General features: G+C 41.0%; 1 long non-coding RNA gene across 1 annotated transcript; it reads left to right on the top strand.

The window, feature by feature from the left end:
- On the top strand, positions 7,969-8,528 carry LOC110265539. The gene is made up of 3 exons (XR_002351689.1): positions 7,969-8,025; positions 8,101-8,194; positions 8,334-8,528. It is a non-coding gene; the product is annotated as an uncharacterized LOC110265539 (long non-coding RNA).

Genomic DNA, 11,031 nt, shown 5'->3' with positions numbered 1-11,031 from the left:
GACTTGTTGAATGGGGTTGGTGAGAACTTCCCAACCTCTTCTTCGGATCTCATGTCAGATCTCCAGATACTCATTCTTTTTAAGCTTAAAAGGGACCTCGGAGATCACCTTCTTCTTGGCCACAACTTCAGAGAAGTGGTCTTGATGCACCCTTGAGAGAAATCTCTCCATCTCCCATGACTCAGAGGTGGAAGCTTTTGCCTTCCCTTTCCTCTTTCTAGAGGTTTCTCTGGCCTTTGGTGCCATTAATGGTTATGGAAAAATAAAAAAAGCTTTAGCTTTTACCACACCAAACTTAGAAGGTTGCTCGTCCTCGAGCAAAAGAAGAAAGAAGAGAGTAGAAGAAGAAGAAATAAAGGAGATGGAGGGGGCTTTGTGTTTCGGCCAAGGGGGAGAAGTAGTGTTTATGTTGTGTGAAAATGAAGGAGTGAAGATGGGTTTATATAGGAGTGGAGAGGGGGGTATGGTTCGGCCATTATGGGTGGGTTTGGATGGGAAAGTGGTTTGAATTTGAATGGTGAGGTAGGTGGGGTTTTATGATGGATGGATGTGAGTGGTGAAGAGAATGGTGGTATTTGATAGGTGAGGGGTTTTTTGGGGAAGAGCTATTGAGGTGATTGGTGAATGGGTGAAGAAGAGAGAGAGAGGTGGGGTAGGTGGGGATCCTGTGGGGTTCACAAATCCTGAGATGTCAAGGATTTCTCATCCCTGCACCATGTGGCGTGCAAAACGCCCCTTGCTGCCAATCATGGCGTTAAACGCCAGGTTGCTGCCCATTTCTGGTGTTTAACGCCAGCTTCTTGCCCATTTCTGGCATTAAACGCCAGTGATGAGCGGATAATTTATACGCTATTTGGCATTATTTTTAGTATGTTTTTAGTATGATTTAGTTAGTTTTTATTATATTTTTATTAGTTTTTAAATAAAAATCATATTTCTGGACTTTACTATGAGTTTGTGTGTTTTTCTATAATTTCAGATATTTTCTGGCTGAAATTGAGGGAGTTGAGCAAAAATCTGATTCAGGCTGAAAAAGGACTGCAGATGTTGTTTGATTCTGACCTCCCTGCACTCGAAATGGATTTTCTGGAGCTACAAGAGTCCAAATGGCGCACTATCAATTGCGTTGGAAAGTAGACATTCAGGGCTTTCCAGCAATATATAATAGTTCATACTTTGCTCAAGGATAGATGATGTAAACTGGCGTTGAACGCCAGTTCTATGTTGCAGTCTGGCGTCAAACGCCAGAAACAGGTTACAACCTGGCGTTCAACTCCAGAAACAGCCTAGGCACGTGAGAAGCTTAAGTCTCAGCCCCAGCACACACCAAGTGGGCCCCAGAAGTGGATTTCTGCACCAATTATCTTAGTTTATTCATTTTCTGTAAACCTAGGTTACTAGTTTAGTATTTAAACAACTTATAGAGATTTATTTTGCACGTCATGACATTTTAGATCTGAACTTTGTACTCTTTGACGGCATGAGTCTCTAAACCCCATTGTTGGGGGTGAGGAGCTCTGCTGTGTCTCGATGAATTAATGCAATTATTTCTGTTTTCCATTCGAACACGCTTGTTTCTATCTAAGATGTTCATTTGCACTTCAATATGATGAATGTGATGATCCGTGACACTCATCACCATTCTCAATCTATGAACGCGTGCCTGACAACCACTCCCGTTCTACCTTCGATTGAATGAATATCTCTTGGATTCCTTAATCAGAATCTTCGTGGTATAAGCTAGAATCCATTGTCAGCATTCTTGAGAATCCGGAAAGTCTAAACCTTGTCTGTGGTATTCCGAGTAGGATTCAGGGATTGAATGACTGTGACGAGATTCAAACTCACAAAGGTTGGGCGTAGTGACAGACGCAAAAAGATCAATGGATCCTATTCCAGCAGGAGTGAGAACCGACAGATGATTAGCCGTGCGGTGACAGCGCACCTAGACCCTTTTCACTGAGAGGACGAATGGTAGCCATTGACAATGGTGATCCACCAACACACAGCATGCCATAGGAAGAACCTTGCGTGCATTTAGAATCCTTATTTCCTTTTTCAAAAATTTTTCGAAATTTGAATTTTTTTTACTAATAATTGAGTTTTTCTGTTTGAGTTTAGTTTTACATTTTAAGTTTGGTGCCAATTGTATATCTTATTTTTTCCTTTAAATTTTCAAATTTGTGTCCTTTGTTTTTCCGGGATCTTCAAGTTGTTCTTGTTTAATTTTCTTGTTTGATCTTTAGTTTTTCTTGTCCTGTTTCTTTTCTTGTTTTTCTTGTGCTTTTTCAAAACATTAGCTTTCAAAAAAAAATTTTTATTCTTAGTTATCAAAAATACTTCTTAAAAACAAGTGTTACATTTACAGCACAATTGGCTAGAGCGTTGGTCTATGTTCTTGGTAATTGGGTATCTTCTTTTTAAAATCTTTTTCAAAAATAATTTTTCTTTGATTAAATCTTGTGCCAAACCTTAAGTTTGGTGTCTTCTTGTTGATCTTTCTATAATTTTCGAAAATTTTATTTTGCTTTTCTAAAAAATTTTAAGTTTGGTGTTCTTTCTTCATGTTCTTGAGTTCTTGTGAGTCTTTAAAGTGTTCTTGAGTCTTCCTTGTGTTTTGATCTTAAAATTTTTAAGTTTAGTGTTCCATGGTGTTTTCCCTCCAAAATTTTCAAAATCAAGGAGCATTAGATCTAAAAATTTTAAGTTGTGTGTCTTTTGTGTGTTTTTCTCTTTCATCATAAAATTAAAAAATAAAAAAATATCTTTTCTAACTATTCTTAAGCAAATTTTCTGGAGCTACAGCACTCCAAATGGCACGCTCCCAATTGCATTAGAAAGTAGACATCCATGGCTTTCCAGCAATATATAATAGTCCATACTTTGAATAAGGATTGACGACGTAAACTGGCGTTCAACGCCAGTTCCATGCTGCATTCTAGAGTCAAACGCTAGAAACAGGTTGCAAAGTGGAGTTCAACGCCAAAAACAGGCTACAAACTGGCGTTCAACTCCAAAAGAAGCCTCTACACGTGTAAAGCTCAATGCTCAGCCCAAGCACACATCAAGTGGGCCCCGGAAGTGGATTTCTGCATTATTTACTTATTTCTGTAAACCCTAGTAACTAGTTTAGTATAAATAGGACTTGTTACTATTGTATTTACATCTTTTGGACGTTTAGTTCTTAGATCATGGGGGCTGGCCATTCGGCCATGCCTGAACCTTTGTAAAAGACCAAGCTAAGAGGTGGTTAAATAACCAACCTAAGGCTAGCATAAGGACATGGAAACAGCTGTCAGAAAAATTCCTGAATCAATACTTCCCTCCAAAACAGATGACACAGCTAAGGCTGGACATCCAAGGCTTTAAACAAGGAGATAATGAATCTCTTTATGATGCCTGGGAGAGATACGAAGAGATGCTAAGAAAATTCCCCTCTGAAATGTTTTCAGAATGGGTGCAGTTAGACATCTTCTATTATGGGCTTACAGAGAAAGCTCAAATTTCTCTAGATCACTCAGCTGGTGGATCTATACACATGAGAAAGATAATTGAAGAGGCTCAAGAGCTTATTGATACAGTTGCCAGAAATCAGCATCTGTACCTAAGCAGTGAATCTTCCATGAAAGAAGAGGCTAAAACAGTAACTGCTAAACTCAGTCCTGCAGAATAAATTACTGAATTCAATCAGCAATTAGACTTTCTAACAAAACAGCTGGCCGAATTCAAGGAGATACTACAAGACACAAGAATGGCTAATCAGAATATGGAAGTACAATTGAAGCAAACAGAACAGCAGTTATCAAAACAAATAACGGAAGAGTGCCAAGCAATTCAATTAAGAAGTGGAAAAACATTAAATACCTCACTTCAAGGTAGCAGGAAGCCAAGAAATGAACAACGTGCTATCCAAAATCCCTCTGAGGACAGTAAGAGCCCAGAGAGGAATAACTCTGGCGTTCAAACGCCAGAAACAGGCAAGGATTTGGCGTCAAACGTCCAATGGAAGCTCAGTTCTGGCGTTCCAGCACCAAGAACAAGTAAGGAGTTGGTGTCCAACGCCACTCCAGCTTTTAACCCGGGCATTCAAATGCCAGTGAGGGATCAGACACACACAAGTGCTGATAACAACCCCTCTAAAAAGGCTTCTCCAACCACCTCTGTAGGAAATAAACCTGCAGCATTATCTCAGGACTCTTGAAATAAAGATTCCGTTTGCAGAGGCACTTGAGCAAATACCTTCTTATGCCAAGTTCATGAAAGAGATCTTGAGTCATAAAAAGGATTGGAGAGAAACTGAAAGAGTTCTCTTCACTGAAGAATGCAGTGCAGTCATTCTGAAAAGCTTTCCAGAAAAGCTTAAAGATCCCGGGAGCTTTCTGATACCATGCACATTAGAGGGTAATTACACCAAGACGGCTTTATGTGATCTTGGGGCAAGCATCAACCTAATACCTGCATCCACTATCAGAAAGCTTGGTTTAACTGAAGAAGTTAAACCAACCCGGATATATCTCCAACTTGCTGATGGCTCTATTAAATACCCATAAGGCGTGATTGAGGACATGATTGTCAGGGTTGGGCCATTCGCCTTTCCTACTGACTTTGTAGTGTTGGAAATGGAGGAGCACAAGAGTGCTACTCTCATTCTAGGAAGACCTTTCCTAGCAACTGGACGAACTTTCATTGATGTCCAAAAGGGGGAAGTAACCCTGAGAGTCAATGAGGATGAGTTTAAGTTGAATGTTGTCAAGGCCATACAGCATCCAGACACACCAAAAGACTGCATGAAAGTTGATCTCTTTGACTCTTTGATAGAGGAGGTTAACAAGACTGAGAGTCTCGAATCAGAGCTGGAAGACATCTTTAAAGATGTTCAGCCTGATTTGGAGGGTTCAGAGGAATTGAAAGAGTCTCTGAGACTTCCTCAGGAAGAGGAAAAACCTCCTAAACCCGAGTTCAAGCCTTTACCACCATCCTTGAAATATGTATTTCTGGGAGAAGGCGACACTTTTCCAATGATCATAAGCTCTGCTTTAAATCCACTGTAAGAGAAAGCACTAATTCAAGTGCTAAGGACACACAAGACAGCTCTTGGGTAGTCCATAAGTGACCTTAAGGGCATAAGCTCAGCTAGATGCATGCACAAAATCCTATTGGAGGATGATGCTAAGCCAGTGGTTCAACCACAGAGGTGGCTAAATCCAGCCATGAAGGAAGTGGTGCAAAAAGAGGTCACCAAATTACTGGAGGCTGGGATTATTTATCCTATTTCTTATTGCCCCTGGGTGACCCCTGTTCAAGTTGTTCCCAAGAAGGGAGGCATGACAGTGGTTCATAATAAAAAAAATGAACTGGTTCCTACAAGAACAGTTACAGGGTGGCGCATGTGTATTAACTACAGAAGGATCAACACAGCCACCAGAAAGGATCATTTTCCTTTACCATTCATAGACTAGATGCTAGAGAGACTAGCAGGTCATGAATATTATTGCTTTTTGGATGGCTATTTAGGTTACAACCAGATTGCAGTAGATCCTCAGGACCAAGAGAAAACAGCATTCACATGTCCTTCTGGAGTATTTGCTTACAGAAGAATGCCTTTTGGTCTGTGTAATGCACCTGCAACCTTTCAGAGGTGTATGCTTTCTATCTTCTCTGATATGGTAGAGAAGTTTCTGGAAGTCTTCATGGATGACTTTTCAGTATTTAGAGACTCATTCAGCTCCTGCCTTGACCATTTAGCACTTGTTCTAAAAAGATGCCAAGAGACCAACCTAGTTTTAAACTGAGAAAAATGTCACTTTATGGTGACTGAAGGAATTGTCCTTCGGCATAAAATTTCGAACAAGGGAATAGAGGTGGATCAAGCTAAAGTGGAAGTAATTGAAAAATTAACACCACCTGCTAATGTTAAGGCAATCAGAAGCTTTCTGGGGTATGCAAGATTCTACAGGAGGTTTATAAAGGATTTTTCAAAAATTGCAAAACTCCTGAGCAATCTGCTAGCTGCTGACACGCCATTTGTGTTTGACACAGAGTGTCTGCAGGCGTTTGAGACTCTGAAAGCTAAGCTGGTCACAGCACTAGTTATTTCTGCACCAGACTGGACTTTACCATTTGAACTAATGTGTGATGCCAGTGACCACACCATTGGTGCAGTACTGGGGCAGAGGCATGACAAGCTTCTGCATGTCATTTATTATGCTAGCTGCGTTTTAAATGATACCCAAAAAATTACACAACCACAAAAAAGGAATTGGTTGCAGTGGTTTATGCCATTGACAAGTTTAGATCATACTTAGTAGGATCAAAAGTGATTGTGTACACTGTCCATGCTGCTCTTAAATATCTACTAAAAAAATAGGATTCAAAACCCAGGCTCTTAAATATCTACTAAATATCTACCCAAGGAGTACAGCAGGCAACAAAAGAAAAAATTAATTACTGATGCAAAGTACTACTTGTGGGATGAACCCTATCTCTTTAAGAGATGTGCAGACGGAATAATCCGTAGGTGTGTGCCTAGAGAAGAAGCACAGAGGATCTTATGGCATTGCCATAGATCACAATATGGAGGCCATTTCGGAGGTGAGCAAACGGCCACCAAGGTCCTCAAATGTGGCTTCTACTGGCCTACACTCTATAGGGATTCCCGAGAGTTTGTACCTAACTGTGACAGTTGCCAAAGAGATGGTAATCTGCCTCATGGTTCCGCCATGCCTCAAAAAGGAATCTTGAAGATTGAGTTGTTTGATGTATGGGGAATTGACTTCATGGGACCTTTCCCACCATCATACTCAAACACTTATATTCTGGTGGCAGTCGACTATGTATCAAAATGGGTAGAGGCCGTTGCCACACCCACCAATGATACTAAAACAGTGCTGAAGTTCCTCCAGAAACATATCTTCAGCAGGTTTGATTCTCCTAGTTCAGATAGTGTTATTGATTCTCCTAGTTCAGTATGTTGATTCTTGAACACAGCTACTTTATGAGTCCTGGCCGTGGCCCTAAGCACTTTGTTTTCCAGTATTACCACCGGATACATAAATGCCACAGACATATAATTGGGTGAACCTTTTCAGATTGTGACTCAGCTTTGCTAAAGTCCCCAATTAGAGGTGTCCAGGGTTCTTAAGCACACTCTTCTTTTTCTTTGGACCTTGACTTTAACCGCTCACACTACAAGAAAAATACCCATTCAGCCACACTTTTTTTAAGCTACATTTGAAAAGTGTAGAATAGGCTACGCTTTTCTCCGTGTTGCCTTTTTATAAGAGAAAAGGATACACAAATGCGGCATCGTTTAAAAAGCGTAGCCTTAGGTATTATAGAAATCACTTATAAAGCGTAGCCGTAGGTTGATATCTATAGGTTCACTTTTCGTATCAAAGGAGACGCTTTTAAAGAGTAGCCTATTTATTAAGTTTTGGGTGCGTTTTAAAAATGATGCCTAATGTATCTAGAGCAAAAAACTTAACCCTTAGTAAATTTTTTTCCTCTTTCTCCTGAAAGCAAACTGATGACACTTAGTAAAATTTTGGTCCATTCCCTCCAAATCTCACTCACCTCCAAAGCACCTTCATCCACTTTCGTAAACCCTCGTCGCCCCCCATTCCCTCCAAAGTCACCATCGCGAAGTAGAAACCCTGCCTGCCTCCAAAGCTCACCTTCGCCACACACCCTTTCACACACACACACCCAGATTCAGAATGAGGGAACCAGAGGGAGGAGAGGAGGAAGACAGAGATGAGAGCGCGAGCGAGAGACCAGAGAGTGAGAGGGGGTCACTGCTGCAACACCGCTGCAGCCGCCGCCATCACCATCGTGGAGGAGGGAGTCCGGAGGAGAGAGAGAAAGATGATTCGCAGACGAGATGGAGAGAGAGGACGAAGACGCGACGCGAGAGAGGAGGTTGTTCCGCCGTGCACTATGGTCGCTCCTGGGGTCAATTGAAGCCGCCGCCGCTGCTAGAGCTTGCCATTCTCCTGTCCTCACTTTCGGCTTCTACGATTACTTCCTGTTCATACTCCCAACCCCTCTCTCTCCAACTTTCATTTCATTCTCATTTCAATTTCAATTTCAAAGTCTCTGCAGGTGTTTCATCGGTGCCGTTTTCGACGCCAAGGGTGCGGATTCATTTCTCTCTTTTGAAAAGTTCTGCTGCAATCTCCCCAGACCTCTTCTTCAGGTTCCGGTTTCTATTTGGATTAGTTTTCTCAATTCGATTTTGATCCATCTGCTAATTAATTGGGTTGATTAATACCAGATCATATATCTCGCCATAATAAGTTCAACATATTATTTCATTGTAAAATCGTGTTTAACAGATCATATATGATTAATGTGAATGAAGAACACTAGGTTGAGTTGAATTGAATTGAATCATGGATAAGAGCATGTTAGCTGGTTTGGAATCATTTGCTTTTGCTAACTTTGCCAATCCACTATGCTTTCTTTACTCTCTTGATTTATTACACTGATCTAATGTTCTCAATGTTCTGTAGATTCTATGAAATTTAGCATGAGTATTTTTCAACCCCAAAAAGCGTAGCCGTAGCCCAAAAAGCGTAGCCGTAGCCTAAGGCATCATTTTTTTTCACTTTTGGCTACACTTTTCAAGTGTACTTGAATGGGTGTTTTTCTTGTAGTGTCAGTCTCAAGTTTTCACTTGACACCTTCACACCACAAGCACAAGGTTAGGGACAGCTTGGTTTAGCCGCTTAGGCCAGGATTTTATTCCTTTAGGCCCTCCTATCCACTGATGTTCAAAGCCTTGGGATCCTTTTTATTACCCTTGCCTTTTGGTATTAAGGGCTATTTGCTTTTTGCTCTTGCCTTTTGGTTTTAAGAGCTTTTGGCTTTTTCTACTTGCTTTTCCTTTTTCTTTCTATTTTTTTTGTATTTTTTTTCGCAAGCTTTCTGTATTCACTACTTTTTCTTGCTTCAAGAATCAATTTTTTGATTTTTCAGATTATCAAATAACATTTCTCCTTATCATCATTCTTTCAAGAGCCAACATATTTAACATTCTTAAACAACAACTTCAAAAGACATATGCATTATTCAGGCATTCATTCAGAAAACAAAAAGTATTGTCACCACATCAAGATAATTAAACTAGTTTCAAGGATGAATTTGAAACCATGTACTTCTTGTTCTTTTGTAATTAAAATATTTTTCATTTAAGAGAGGTGATGGATTCATAGGACATTCATAACTTTAAGGCATAAATATTTAAATACTAATGATCATGAAGACATAAACATAAAGCATAATAAACGAAAAACAGTAAAATAAATAGACAAAGAGATTAAGGAATGAGTCCACCTTAGTGAGGGTGGCGTCTTCCTCTTCTTGAAGAACCAATGGTGCTTTTGAGCTCCTCTATGTCTCTTCCTTGTCTTTGTTGTTCCTCCCTCATAGCTCTTTGATCTTCTCTAATTTCATGGAGGATGATGGAATGCTCTTGGTGCTCCATCCTTAGTTGTCCCATGTTGGAACTTAATTCACCTAGGGAAGTGTTGATTTGTTCCCAATAGTTTTGTGGAGGAAAGTGCATCCCTTGCGGCATCTCAGGGATTTCATGGTGAGGAATATCCTCATGCTCATGTTGAGGTCCATGCTCTCTTTTGCTTCATCCTTTTCTTAGTGATGGGCTTGTCCTCTTCAATGAGGATGTCTCCCTCTATGTCAATCCCAGCCGAATTGTAGAGGTGGCAAATGAGGTGAGGAAAGGCTAACCTTGCCAAGTTGGATGACTTGTCAGCCACCTTGTAGAGTTCTTGAGGTATAATCTCATGAACTTCCAGTTTCTCCCCAATCATGATGCTATGGATCATGATGGCCCGGTCTATAGTAACTTCCGACCGGTTGCTAGTAGGAATAATTGAGCGTTGAATGAACTCCAACCATCCTCTAGCTACTGGTTTGAGGTCAAGCCTTCTTAGTTGAACCGGCTTACCTTTTGAGTCAATTTTCCATTGAGCTCCTTCCACACATATGTCCATGAGGACTTGGTCCAACCTTTGATCAAAGTTGACTCTTCTAGTGTAGGGGCGTGCGTTCTTTTCCATCATTGGTAGGTTGAACGCCAACCTTACATTTTCCGGACTGAAATCTAAGTATTTCCCTCGAACCATGGTGAGCCAATTCTTTGGGTTTGGGTTCACACTTTGATCATGGTTTCTAGTGACCCATGCGTTTGCATAGAACTCTTGAACCATTAAGATCCCGACTTGTTGAATGGGGTTGGTGAGGACTTCCCAACCTCTTCTTTGGATCTCAAGTCGGATCTCCGGATACTCATTCTTTTTGAGTTTGAAAGGAACCTCAGGGATCACTTTCTTCTTGGCCACAACTTCATAGAAGTGGTCTTGATGGACCTTAGAGATGAATCTCTCCATCTTCCATGACTCAGAGGTGGAAGCAATTGCCTTCCCTTTCCTCTTTCTAGAGGTTTCTCTGGCCTTTGGTGCCATGAATGGTTATGGAAAAATAAAAAGCAATGCTTTTTACCACACCAAACTTAAAATGTTTGCTCGTCCCCGAGCAAAAGAAGAGAGAAAGAAGTAGAAGAAGAAGAGGAATGGAGGAGAGGGAGAGAGAGTTGGTTTCGGCCAAGGGGTGAAGGTGGGTTGTATGATGGTTTTGGAGGAGTAATAGAGGTGATCGGTGGAGGTTAATTTGGGGAAGAGTGTTATGGAAAGGTGTAATAAGGAGAGAAGAAGATGTGGGGATCCTGTGGGGTCCACAGATCCAGTGGGGTTAAGGACTTAACATCCCTGCTCCAATTAGGCGTGTAAAACGCCCTTGCTATGCAATCCTAGTGTTTAACGCCAGACTGCTGCCTGTTTCTGGCGTTAAACGCCCAAATGTAGCTTGTTTCTAGCGTTTAACGCCAGGTAGATGCTTGCTTCTGGCATTAAACGCCAGCTTGGTGCCTGTTTCTGGCGTTAAACGCCAGACAGATGCTTGTTTCTGGCGTTTAAACGCCAGACTGTTCCTCCTCTAGGGTGTGCAATTTTT

Source organism: Arachis ipaensis, chromosome B08 (assembly GCF_000816755.2).
Source record: "Arachis ipaensis cultivar K30076 chromosome B08, Araip1.1, whole genome shotgun sequence".
In the NCBI taxonomy this organism is placed as follows: Eukaryota; Viridiplantae; Streptophyta; class Magnoliopsida; order Fabales; family Fabaceae; genus Arachis; species Arachis ipaensis.
The sequence above is the reverse complement of the archived record's forward strand: the minus strand, read 5'-3'. Positions and strand labels throughout refer to the sequence as shown.